This window comes from Tripterygium wilfordii, chromosome 9, assembly GCF_013401445.1.
Source record: "Tripterygium wilfordii isolate XIE 37 chromosome 9, ASM1340144v1, whole genome shotgun sequence".
NCBI lineage: Eukaryota > Viridiplantae > Streptophyta > Magnoliopsida > Celastrales > Celastraceae > Tripterygium > Tripterygium wilfordii.
The window spans coordinates 4,320,324-4,332,073 of NC_052240.1; the positions used below are offsets into that span (position 1 = coordinate 4,320,324).

General features: G+C 35.1%; 1 pseudogene; it reads right to left on the reverse strand.

Moving 5' to 3' along the window:
- Positions 1-12: 12 nt before the first annotated feature.
- On the reverse strand, positions 13-7,770 carry LOC120006430 (annotated as a pseudogene).
- Positions 7,771-11,750: the final 3,980 nt, after the last annotated feature.

An 11,750-nucleotide genomic window follows, 5' to 3' on the forward strand; every position in this document is an offset into this window, starting at 1 on the left:
ACTTGCACTAGGTTTCTGAAAGTTAACAACAACTGGCAACACTATAATTTTCATGGGAAGAACTTTTCATTATAGTTGCTAATCTTTCATACACTTGAGAAGCAAAGAACCGTAGCTTTCCTCAGAACAACCGTACAGTAAGAGCTTCACAATTGTACATTAATTTTGTACAAAGGAAGCAAACAGGAGAAGCCCCAGTCACAAGCAGAGCTCCAATTGCAATAGACGAATGCTTGTGGAGAGCAGCTCCAAAACTTGAAGAAAAACTGCAACTTCAATCTCTCTCTCTCACAAAATAAATAATCCGTGGTGACTTCAGTTGTTTAAGAATTCATGTCTCTCTACAGTAATTGTTCCCAAAATGTTGGAATTCACCGGTTTTGCAGACTCTCAATAGCCTTTTTCCACTGCCATGCTCTCTGTTTTGCATCCTCAAATGACAATGCCTTCTTGGGCTAAATAATTAATCACATAATTATGATCAGATCAGAATAATAACAAAAACAGGGAAAAGAAGATGAAAAAACAATTTGCTACAAGCCTACAATAACCTTTGATCTAAACATAGTTGCGATGACCAAACATGGCACAAAGAGAAGATAAAGTTTCATAAAACCTTAAGACAATGTGTTTCAGGAGCAGTAAGAAAGGCAAAGAAAACACACAAAAGAAAAGAAAAGGAGTGTACCGTTATGATCTTGAAATTTGAAGGGCTGGTAACTTGGATACTGAGGTCATTAGATTTGTCGGACAATATAATGTTCCCCTTAACCTCTAGTTTAGAAGGGTCAACATAAATCAACTTTGGCTTGTTGGTAAGGATAAGTTGCACCTTTTTGCTCGTCAACTTCTGCAATTTCTTTACCATGGAGATCATGAGAACAGATTCCCCAGGATCCAAAAATTGTTGCCTGATAACACAAACAATATATTATGAGCAATGATTATGAATATAACAGAATCCGGAACCAGCATGTGAAAGAGAAGGGACTGATGGAAGAGGGGGAGGGATCACTGAGCAGCAACCAAAATGAAATAAAAATGAATAATTAATTTCCCCATCAACTCGAAAAGTCCTGCAGAAGAATGCATCAATGTCCATTCTAGGATTCCAAAAACAAACCCAAAAAAAAGAGGAAAAGGAAGTCCATGTGGGAAGCATTGAACCAATACCATTTTGAATCAAAAGAGTCGATTGAAGCAAGTCTAGTTATGTGACCAGATCCTTCAGAAGATGAGGCTCCACCATTTCCATCATTAAGTCCTGCAGAACCATCCCCAATGTGTGACAGATTCCATGAAGAATCAGGAGTACCATCACCTTCACCTGGCGTAGCCTAAAAAAAAAAGAAAAAAAAAGAGGAAAGTTTAAATGAAAAGGAAATAATGCAAGCGAAGTTGCATTCCAATAGATACAGCACCAAAGAATACAGAAGACATACCGTAGGCTCCAGAGCAAGTATTGGTGGAGTCTGCTCTCTTACATTCTTCCAGTCAACTCCCTTAAAGAAAGGATGCATCTTAAGCACAGCATAACCATCAGGTCCAGCACCCGGTCTTCTACCGGGATCTGTGTCCTGCATCAACATACCAGGAAAATTAATGGCCACAATAAATAGACTTTGTAAAGCAATATTATGTACAACTTCATAAACTTGTAACCAAAAGTTAAAAGAAAAGGTCAATCTAATTTGTTTAAGCTGTCTGTCAACTATAAATTTACAATTTCTAATGACATGTGACTCAAACCTTAATCCCTGCCATCAGACAACACGCAAGGAAAAACTTGAGTTTCAACTTTCAACCTCATTTAGACCAATGAAACTTGCACCATAACATGCACAACCCCATGTAATAAAACAACTCTTTAGCAATTACTTTTGTGTACCAAACATCAAACATCTTCAATGTCCAGAACACATTTCAAAGTTGAAATGTCGTTTATCATGCTCTAATTTCCCTCTAGAAAGGACAGTTTATCTTTGGATGTTCAATTAATAATGAGAGAGAAGACTCCCTCATATGGAACAAGTTCAGTAAAGGGACTTTTACTGAAATATCTTTTATAAGGCTCTTGCAGTCTTGCTCGCTTAAATAGGAGTTGTGGTCACAAAGAGCTTCCTTGGAAGTGTGTGCGGTTGCCAAAAGACTGGATCAAAGTCGCTTTCTGTGTGTGCTAAGCAACTTGGGATCAAATTCTCACTCTTGGCAACTTGAAGAAAAGATGATGATAATAGTTGAAAGTTTCCTATGTGAAGAAGAATCTAAGACCGTTGATCTTCATTAAAATGGTAAATAAATTCTGGGAGTATGCATGGAAATTCAGGGCCTTAAGTGGGTTATTACTCAATCTTTTGATTATGAGTTAAAAGCTTGGCCATACCTGGCTTTGGTTACCTGCGGAAGGGTTTGATTTGAAATAAACAGGAAGATTTTTGACAACTTCGAGACTGAAAAGGAAAAATCTTTAGATGATAGGTATAGCAGTTTGAGATTGTGGTTTTCTTGTCATCATGATGATCTGTAATGTATTAAAGCCTTTAGAAGTTCCGTAACATTGTTCTGTGTTTTTCTTTTCTCTATATATTTTTGGGTTGGCACTCTTGGTGCCATGCAATAAAAATTTTTTTTATAAAAAAAAGTCCCTCAGGAATGGTAGACTTTAATGGCAACATAGATTTCTAGCTACTCATAATATAGATATCCCAGTCTTAAAAGCATATCCACAGCCGAATGCACAAACAAATCCATGCAAATGCACTTTTTCTTTTTCATTCTTGAAAGCTGGCTTCTACTTCTCTAAACACACATGCTAAGCAAGCATCTGCTCAGATTTGCTTTAAAGACATATATGGAATTGTCCCCGATCCAGCAAAATAATATTTTTTTTGTGGTTGGCAAGATAAGAGCCCAACAACGCACAATAATATGTTGGCCCAAATTACCTATATAAGCAATTCCTTCAACGGCCAGAATGCCCATGACAGATAATACAGGTTTCTTATAAAATTTCAATAGTGTTTGACGATCAAAACAAAGGATGCCATGAAACAAAGTAATGAGGACCATTCTGCAAGCAAAAGTAGCAGATATATGGCTCAGGTTACACAGATGGAGAAAATTTGGGTCTTGATGCAGCATTTAAATCTAGAATGCTAACAAATAAACTATACCTCGTATGCACACAGAACACATAGAGACACAAGAAGAACTCCTCAAAAGGACAGAAAAGGGAGAGCAGTGCAGAATGTAAACAATAACAAAAGCCAGCAAGCTAAAATAAAATGTCAAAGCCAGTCCCAAAAGAAGAATTTGTCGCTTACCAATAACCGATCAATAATATCTCTAGCTTCCACTGAAAAGTAACCTGGAAACCTTATATCTCTGGCTATAATCCTCTGAAAAATAAGCCACTCACTGGCATCTTTAAAAGGAGTCGTTCCTGAAAGCATTTGGTACAAGGTGCATCCAAGAGCCCAGAGATCATTTCTGTTTGGATATGTTCAAAAGAATCAAAACAAGAAAGTTATCATACATAAACAATAAATGATAAGAGAAATACACATAAATATACAATAAGCCACATTAGGAAAGATTATATTCCAAGTTTCTAATTATCGATTTAATTTAGCTAATGAACCCTTAACTAATTCAAGAAAGATGTCCTTACCCGAACGTTGCAGGAGAAGAGTTAAGGACTTCAGGAGGAACGTAAGCCGCAGTCCCCACAAATGTGCATGCCTTGTCATCTGAACAGGACAACAAGGAAAAAAGAAAAGAAAAAATGAAATCCTTAGCACAATGCTCTAAATATTGACAGAAGGTTTCCACCACATAAAAAAAACATTATACTACCAGAGGCAGCATTAGGCAGCACAGTAATTCAACTATCTTGCATGGGCTTCACACTCCCAAAATCAGCAATTTTAATATGGCCTTCTGCACTAAGTAACAAGTTTTCTGGCTGCCATTGAAGAAACATTAGGCATCCACCAGCTGCCAATCAAGTAGTGCATGAGTGCCAAAAAAAATACCTTAATATCACGATGTATCAATCCCATGCTATGTATATATTCTAGTGCATCTACAACTTCTGCAGCATAGAAGCGAGCTTCATCCTCTGACAGACGACCTTTCTGTAAACACAAACTAAAAGGGTAATACCAATGACACCAAACAATCACAGACAGGTCAAACCACGCAAGGAAAGTATTTAACCGATTTGACATTTCTACCGAATAGAAATAAGAATGAGAATGGTAATGATAACGGAAATGTTTGGTAGCATCAGGATTAAGAAAGCAAATAGTGCTGATGAACACATTTAGTACATTCACAAGAATCTTTCACTCCAACAACTATTCTTTTTTTACTCTCAATTTAGAGCCTTTGTAGAGCCACCTTGGTGACATGAGCAAGTCTACCCTCATGCTAGATAATATTACATACTATTTTACTCAGAACTAAAAAAACTTAAATTAATATGAAACATAGGTTCAATATGATTTTATAATGATTGGAATAGAATACAATTTTAGAAACAACTGTAATGAATATAATACAGTGAACCTAAATAGTATTATGTCAAAATATGGCGAAAGAAATGAATGGTGAAGGAGAATGCGTAGTGAATTCCAACTAATTTCCTTGCAGTTTCATGTAGTCAATCGACTCAAACCCAAAATGAGTAAAAATAAATATTTTTATGAAAAAGGTGATGCAACTTCTCTCACTTAACAGCATTCCATAAGGAGGAAAGAAAAAGTGAAACGAAAGGTTCTGAAGGGAGACTAGCAATCCTCCACTCCCTAGCAAGAATGGAATCCCTTATTACATTCTTGGAAACAGAAAGGAGCCCAGATGTGGCATTCCATTCCAGGCTACTAAACTAAGCGTGGTGTAATAGAATGTATGGACAATATAAATACTCTAGACCTAGTAACACTAGGAAAAAATTACTACCTAATCTTTAAATGTTCAGAGGCAACGAGTAAATACAATCAGAAAAATAAGAGCTTAAGTTCTCATCTGCAAATTACAAACATCATCATCATCGTCATCACCATCATCATCAAGCATTTATCCCAAAAAAATTGAGAATAATATATTAGAAAAAATTAGTTGAAATTCACCATGTGGATTCTCCTTCACCATTTGTCATATCTAAAGCTACACGCTGGAACTAACCCTGCAGATTCCATATCCTTCCTTATCACTTCCATATAAGTATTTTTTTTTGGTTCCCTCTTTTCTTTAGCATTCCTAATTTAATTTTCTCAACTCCACGCACTGGAGCACCAATATCTGTATGTTGTATGTGTCCATACCATCCATATATCTAACACATCAAGTGTCCCATGTAAACGTAGCACCAGTGCACCAATGTCTCTAGGTTTTATACGTCCATACTATCCACAGATCTAACATATCAAATATCCAATGTGATTGCAGAATGATAACATGCTTCATAATAAAATTGGCACTAGAAGTTTAGAGAAAAAGAAAATTCTGGAGTTCACGGCTATTAACTTACTCTGGTTATTTGGTCAAAAAGTTCTCCACCTTCACAAGATTCGAGTGCCATGTCTGCAAAGTACACAAAGACACCAATTTCTAATAACAAATTAAAATATGCAAAATAGTGACAGACAACAAGGAGTTTGAGCATTGGGAAAGTACTAGCACTTAAAAGAAAGAGACATGCAGAGCAAGTACCAAATTATCAATTAAATTGAAATTTGAAAAGGCAGTGACCAAGAATACCTACATAGTGAAAAGGTATCTTGAAATGTAAAAAATAGCCGCACAACCCCAGGATGGTCCAGTTGATCAAGCACTATGCGTTCCAACTTCACATAAGCTGTTTTGTTTTCTTTGGTAATGAATTTTTTGTCCATGATTTTCAATGCATAAACAACTCCTGTATCCTTCTTCTTTGCCCTCACAACCTGATGAGATGATTAATAAGATGCTTATATTACAGCATTAAAGCCAGCAGCAAGAAGCCTAAAAGCTGAAATTAAGCAGATATGACCCCCCAAAGATAACCTAGGGCGGATAATAAGTTATAGTAATCAACAATCCTACATATTAAACACCAGATACATAAATGAAGTAGCAAAATAGATTGTTCATTATATGGGAAAACAGCTCCTGTAAACCCTGAAGGAAATGGCAAAAGAAAATAGTTTTCCGCGAACTATTTAAGTAACACATCATAAAACTCTTAGTCTTTGAAAAAGGCAAAAAGAGAAAAATGAATCACCAAAGTAATTTTATCGCAAGCAGAACCCATGTTACCATGTGATCAACCAACATATCTTATTGCAATTACAGCAAATAAATCAACACGTCAATATCAACATATAATGTTTCTTAAAACACCTGGGATGGAACAAGAAGAACTGGTTGAATTCTCAGCCATTTCCAACAATGGTAAAAACAAACCATCACAAAATAATGAAATATATGATAATTTAATGGTTGTTCAAATGGAAAATTGGGGCAGAAAAAAAAAGCCACACAGAAAAATCATTCACACCAATCCCTTCAAAAACATTTTTCGGCATCCTGCATAACTTAATACAGCCATCAAATGAATCATTCACACCGAACATCATCATCAATTAATACAGAACAATGAATCTAAATCCTTCTTCTCAATTTTGTGCAATGCATCTCAGTTCTGAACAAAAAAACACAAGTACATCTCTTTTCACATCTCCTTTTGATGCAGATACATACTGTTACTCCTTCCCCCTCACCACCCACATCCCCAGCATAAAAAAGGAAAAACAAAATTATCTGGTAATTCAGACAGACCAAGTGTTTATCAATGGAAATTTATCTGTGTTTCACATTGAAAAAGAAGAAGATAAATGAGCTGCTATAGCAGACAATTAACCTTAATCTTTTGCTTGAATACATCTTTATAATCATCAAGACACTGCGGGTCATAAATCAACACAAAAACAGAGAAAGACCATGTATTATAAACTGATAATCTCCAATCATATACCTATATAGATGTACAAAACAAAACACAAACAATCGCAATTAATCAAAATCAACACGACCCACCAAAAAAAAATGGAAACAAATTACCCAAACCAACCAATAAAAAAAATCAGAAGATTAAAAACAAACCTTTGAATAAGAGCCAACGCCATAGATCTTGCCCAGCTCAAAGTCCTGGATGGTGAAATTCTCCTGAGGAGCCCTGAAGGCAAAGCTCTTAGATCTCTGAACATTCCCACCACCCTTAGAAGAAGAATTGCCACTGCCTTCAATCCTAAGCTTCGAATCAAAATCCTTCTCCATTGCCAACATCGCTCTCTACAAAACTTCTCTCTCTACATAATAAAACACCGCAAGTTTGGAGGAAAAAAACAAAATTGCTCCCTCTAGAAATCTTGGGAGGAGAGTAATTAAGTCAAAAGAGAACCCATTTGGATCAGAAAACAAAAGAGGAGTCTTTATATTCTCTGGGAAAAAAAAAAGTGAATGAGATTCTGTTTCTTGTATGATGTATTGTGTATATGGGTATATGTGAAAAATCTGAATTCTGATCAGCTTTAGCTTTGGTGAAATTTCAAAACCCTAGAAAGTAAATATGATGAATAACAGTTTTGTGTATGAGAGAGGAGTGAGAGGGGAATGAATTCAGGAATTTTGTTGGGGGGGAGGAGGAAGAGAGGACATGGAGAAGATCATTCATGTCTCTCTCTCTAACACGCCCATTGCTTTTGGGGATGCATAATTCCTCCCTATAATTGGTAAAACTGTTGCCACATCAGAAATTCTGAAATTTTACTTGCCACTTATATTTTGGGTCAGCTACAAAAGTACCCATTATAATTTAACATTTTGCGAAAGCATCCCAGGAAATTTGACCTGCTGCAAAAATGCCCTCCGTAATTTCAAATTTTGTAGACACTACTGTTGAGTGTAGAGGTTTAACCTAAATGCAAACACGTCCATATTTTACACTTTTAGTTTGACCTCATTTAGTAATTAAGTAATAATAAATCAAGAGTTTGAAATTTCACTTAAGTAAATATTCTTTTCGCTTCATCTTAAAGTCTCGAGTGATTTAGTAATTACCCAATATATATAAGATGGAGAGACTACGAATATTTTCGACGGACTTTCACCTTCAATCTATATTGCTGCTCATTCATCGTCATTTTTGCATCACAGATGATCATCTATAGTTGCTTGAAATAATTGTTGTTCAAGAAATTTCAAGCAACGATCCTCAATGATTGTAGCATCTCTCCTTCAAAATCCTTGTCAACATCTCTCTATGATCTATGTTTTATACCTATATCATATGGTTAGTACTGTGGGGCTCTTCGTTTATGTCTTTTGTTTCATCTTTTATGTATGTTGTTTTAAATCTTGTCTATTTCTCTTATTGTTGTTTCTCAAGTCATCTATATTGATGCTCTGCTATTTTTTTTATCATTCTTCTTAATATATGTGGTGATTATACAAAAAAAACAACTAGAAAAAAAAATGGAAGTTAACCAATTGAAATTATGAGGGTATCTTTGCAGGTTTTGAAACTAATAGGGTGTCTTTGCAACTTTTTAGAACCAGATGGGGTATGTTTGATGGTTTTGAGATTATTAATGGTTACCATACCAAATTACAAGGGTCTTTGCTTCAAATTTCACCACCAGTCCTCAAGCTTTTACGGCATAGCCCGAAATAGTAAATACTCCATGTTTTTTTTCATGATAATTTGTTTCTTATTGTTAATATTATGCTACTTTAGGTGATCAATAACATTATTCATTTACACACAAACCACTAGTTGGAGTGATAAAAATGATGTGTATCTCGGGTTGAAATCTCTTATTAAAAGAAGGCAGACCTAAGGGCAAAAACGCTAGAGACTTTAAAGAAGAAATTTTGGATTAGGAAAGAGTGTTAGACTATTTAAATAGAAACTCTTAATTGTTTTAGGGTTAGACAGAAAGAGGCGGAGAATTACACCGAAGTAGAGAGAAGTTGGAGGCGTAAGCAGTCGCGATTGTTTCTCTTCTTAGTGTTTGATTTCCCTAAACTCATGGATCTCTTTAGATTGATTTCTTTGTTTGATTGTATGATGAGGAACTAATCCTCTCTGTTAGGGCTATAATGTAGCCTACCCATGAATATTCGATAACTTTGGTTTATGTTAATTTACAATTATTATTACATGACTGAGTGTCTATTGGTGTTCTTATTAATGCTTTTGAATATCTGACCAATATTTGAATGTTGTGATGCTAAACTAAGACTGAAAGGTGAGTTTAGGGATTTGAATATAGCAATAAATATCATAGGTTGCATATTTCACAGACATGTAGGAGTATGACTTGTGCGGTTGCTACATAATTTTCCATAGTTGGGTTATTGTTGTTTTGATTCTAATGTTAGACATAACAGAGATTGATAACTTGAATACTTTTGATATATGTCAGACATGGAGTATTGAATAGGTTAGGAAAAATTGATTCTCAATATGGATAATAATTGTGATTAACATGTCAAAGGATTCGAATATGATTGGTTATGGTGAAATTAGACATCCTAGTGCTTTCTTACTTGGTATTAATCAAATGCAATATGTGTAGTCTTTTCTAGTCATTAGTTTAATTATTTTAGTTTAATTAATTGAAAATCAAAATTCGATTGTTTAAATAGCGTTAGAATTAGTCATAATCAATACTTAGTGATTTTAGACAATCCTCATGGAATCGATACTCTACTCTTCATACAGTTGCGGATTTTGCATAATAATTCTCACCCTTGTATTTCAATGGACTTCCATTAACAAGTCGTGGATAGTAACCAAGAATCATAAAGGGTCACAATCGATCCGTACAACACAATACAACCCAGAAAGAAAACAAAACCGGAAGAGCAAAGCGAGAGCCACGTGTGCTCCAATCTCCACCTACACCAACACCTCAGGCTCATGTCACAACAGCTCCCACCGCCGCCGCCACCTCCCACCGCCGTCCCATTAATACAAACTCCTGCCCTACCACCACCCACCAAGAGGCTTAAACCCATTAATTCTTCGCAGAGCGATCTCGCGCCGACGTTGCAGAGCCTGCAATTAAAGCCTCAGCTGTCGTCGGCATTTCGAATTTTTGTACCACCAGTAATGAGGCTCATAATAGTCAAGGCCAAACTGAGTGTAACTCAAAATTCTTTAAGAATTTAAGATGAGGAGAGCAATACTGATCAGTTAAATGATAAACCCAACATATGTGAAATCAAATATATATATATATGGCCTAGTTTGGTAATTTTTTTTGAAAGTAGTAGATATACTAACAGAAATGGTGGTAATAGAAATGTTGAACAATTTTAGTAGCAGATATGATGTATGAATGCTGGGTAGGTGTTTGGTTGTACTTTTGTTGGTAACAATTATTCTGTGTAGTATATTGTGACAAATTACGCGTAAGGTTATTAAGCATGTTAACTGTAGGCAAAACATATAAATGTATATAAACATAAAAGTTTAAATTTATAAAATAAAGAAAATTAATGAATATAAAATAAAGAAAATTTAATTTACAACTCCAAATTAAATTATAATATCGGTGACTACTATTAATTAATTATATAAAGTGTGAAAATTGTGATATTTAATTATATGAGGGTAAAACTGAAATAAAGGTAATTGGATGGGGACAAAACAGGAAAAAAACTGTTGAAAAGTTAGTGAAATTGTTAAAAATTTATAACATTTTAGAAGTAGTAGAAATGCCTCATAAAAGTGTATTGGAATATGTGCACATAAATGGTTGTTTGGATGACTTGCAGTATAAATGTTATTAGAAAATGTGTTCCAAACTGGGCCTCTATATATATAATTAGAAATTCTTCTATGTGGTGCATCTAAAATGCGAACATATGTTTTCACAGTTGATTTGTAATATGTGAAACACAAATAGTGAGTCTCACTTGTCATCTCACTTATTCACACTCTCAAAAAAGAGTGCATTTTAGCTTCTTACTTTAAATTCACATAGGATAATTTATGTACAAAGTATTATAGTAATAATAGTGTTAGGTAGCCCATGGGAGCCCGATTCTCTTAAACGAAATTATAAAAACTTTTTAACTCTCAAAATACAATGTTATATTTTAAAAAACTTACATATTCAGAATCAATGCATAAAACTCTTTCTAACAAAATTTATTGTCGATGAGTTTTATCTGATAGATCTTAATTCTATTGTTTTTATCAATAGAATTTCAAAAATAATGGATTCAGAATTAAAACAATGAATCTTAGACGCTGTTTCAAATTATGTTTTCATTAATTGGTATAAGTGGGCCTACTAACGCTGAAGAAGATGAATACTTGATCCTTTAAGCACATTAAAAAATGCCCAAGCCCATTACAAGCCCTAAAGGTGAGAGAAAGTTCACACATTATTAAATTTCAAACAACGACAGAAACGCTGCCGTTTTAATTCTCGACTTTTCTGTAACGCAACGGCCGTCTTTCGTCTTCCCCGCGGTATGCTCGTCGAATATCCTTCTCACACGAAAGTGTTGACATTAATTAATGTAAGCGTTTGGGAGTGTTATGCAAAAATCAATGACGCTGTGAGGTGTGTTGCAACACACTGTCAAACTCTCGTACATTGACATTGTGATGCAGTCAGCGGCTTCCCCAAAGTGGGTCCTACCACTACCCTCCAAAGTTTCATTGTTCTCACCGCACATCACATCATCAT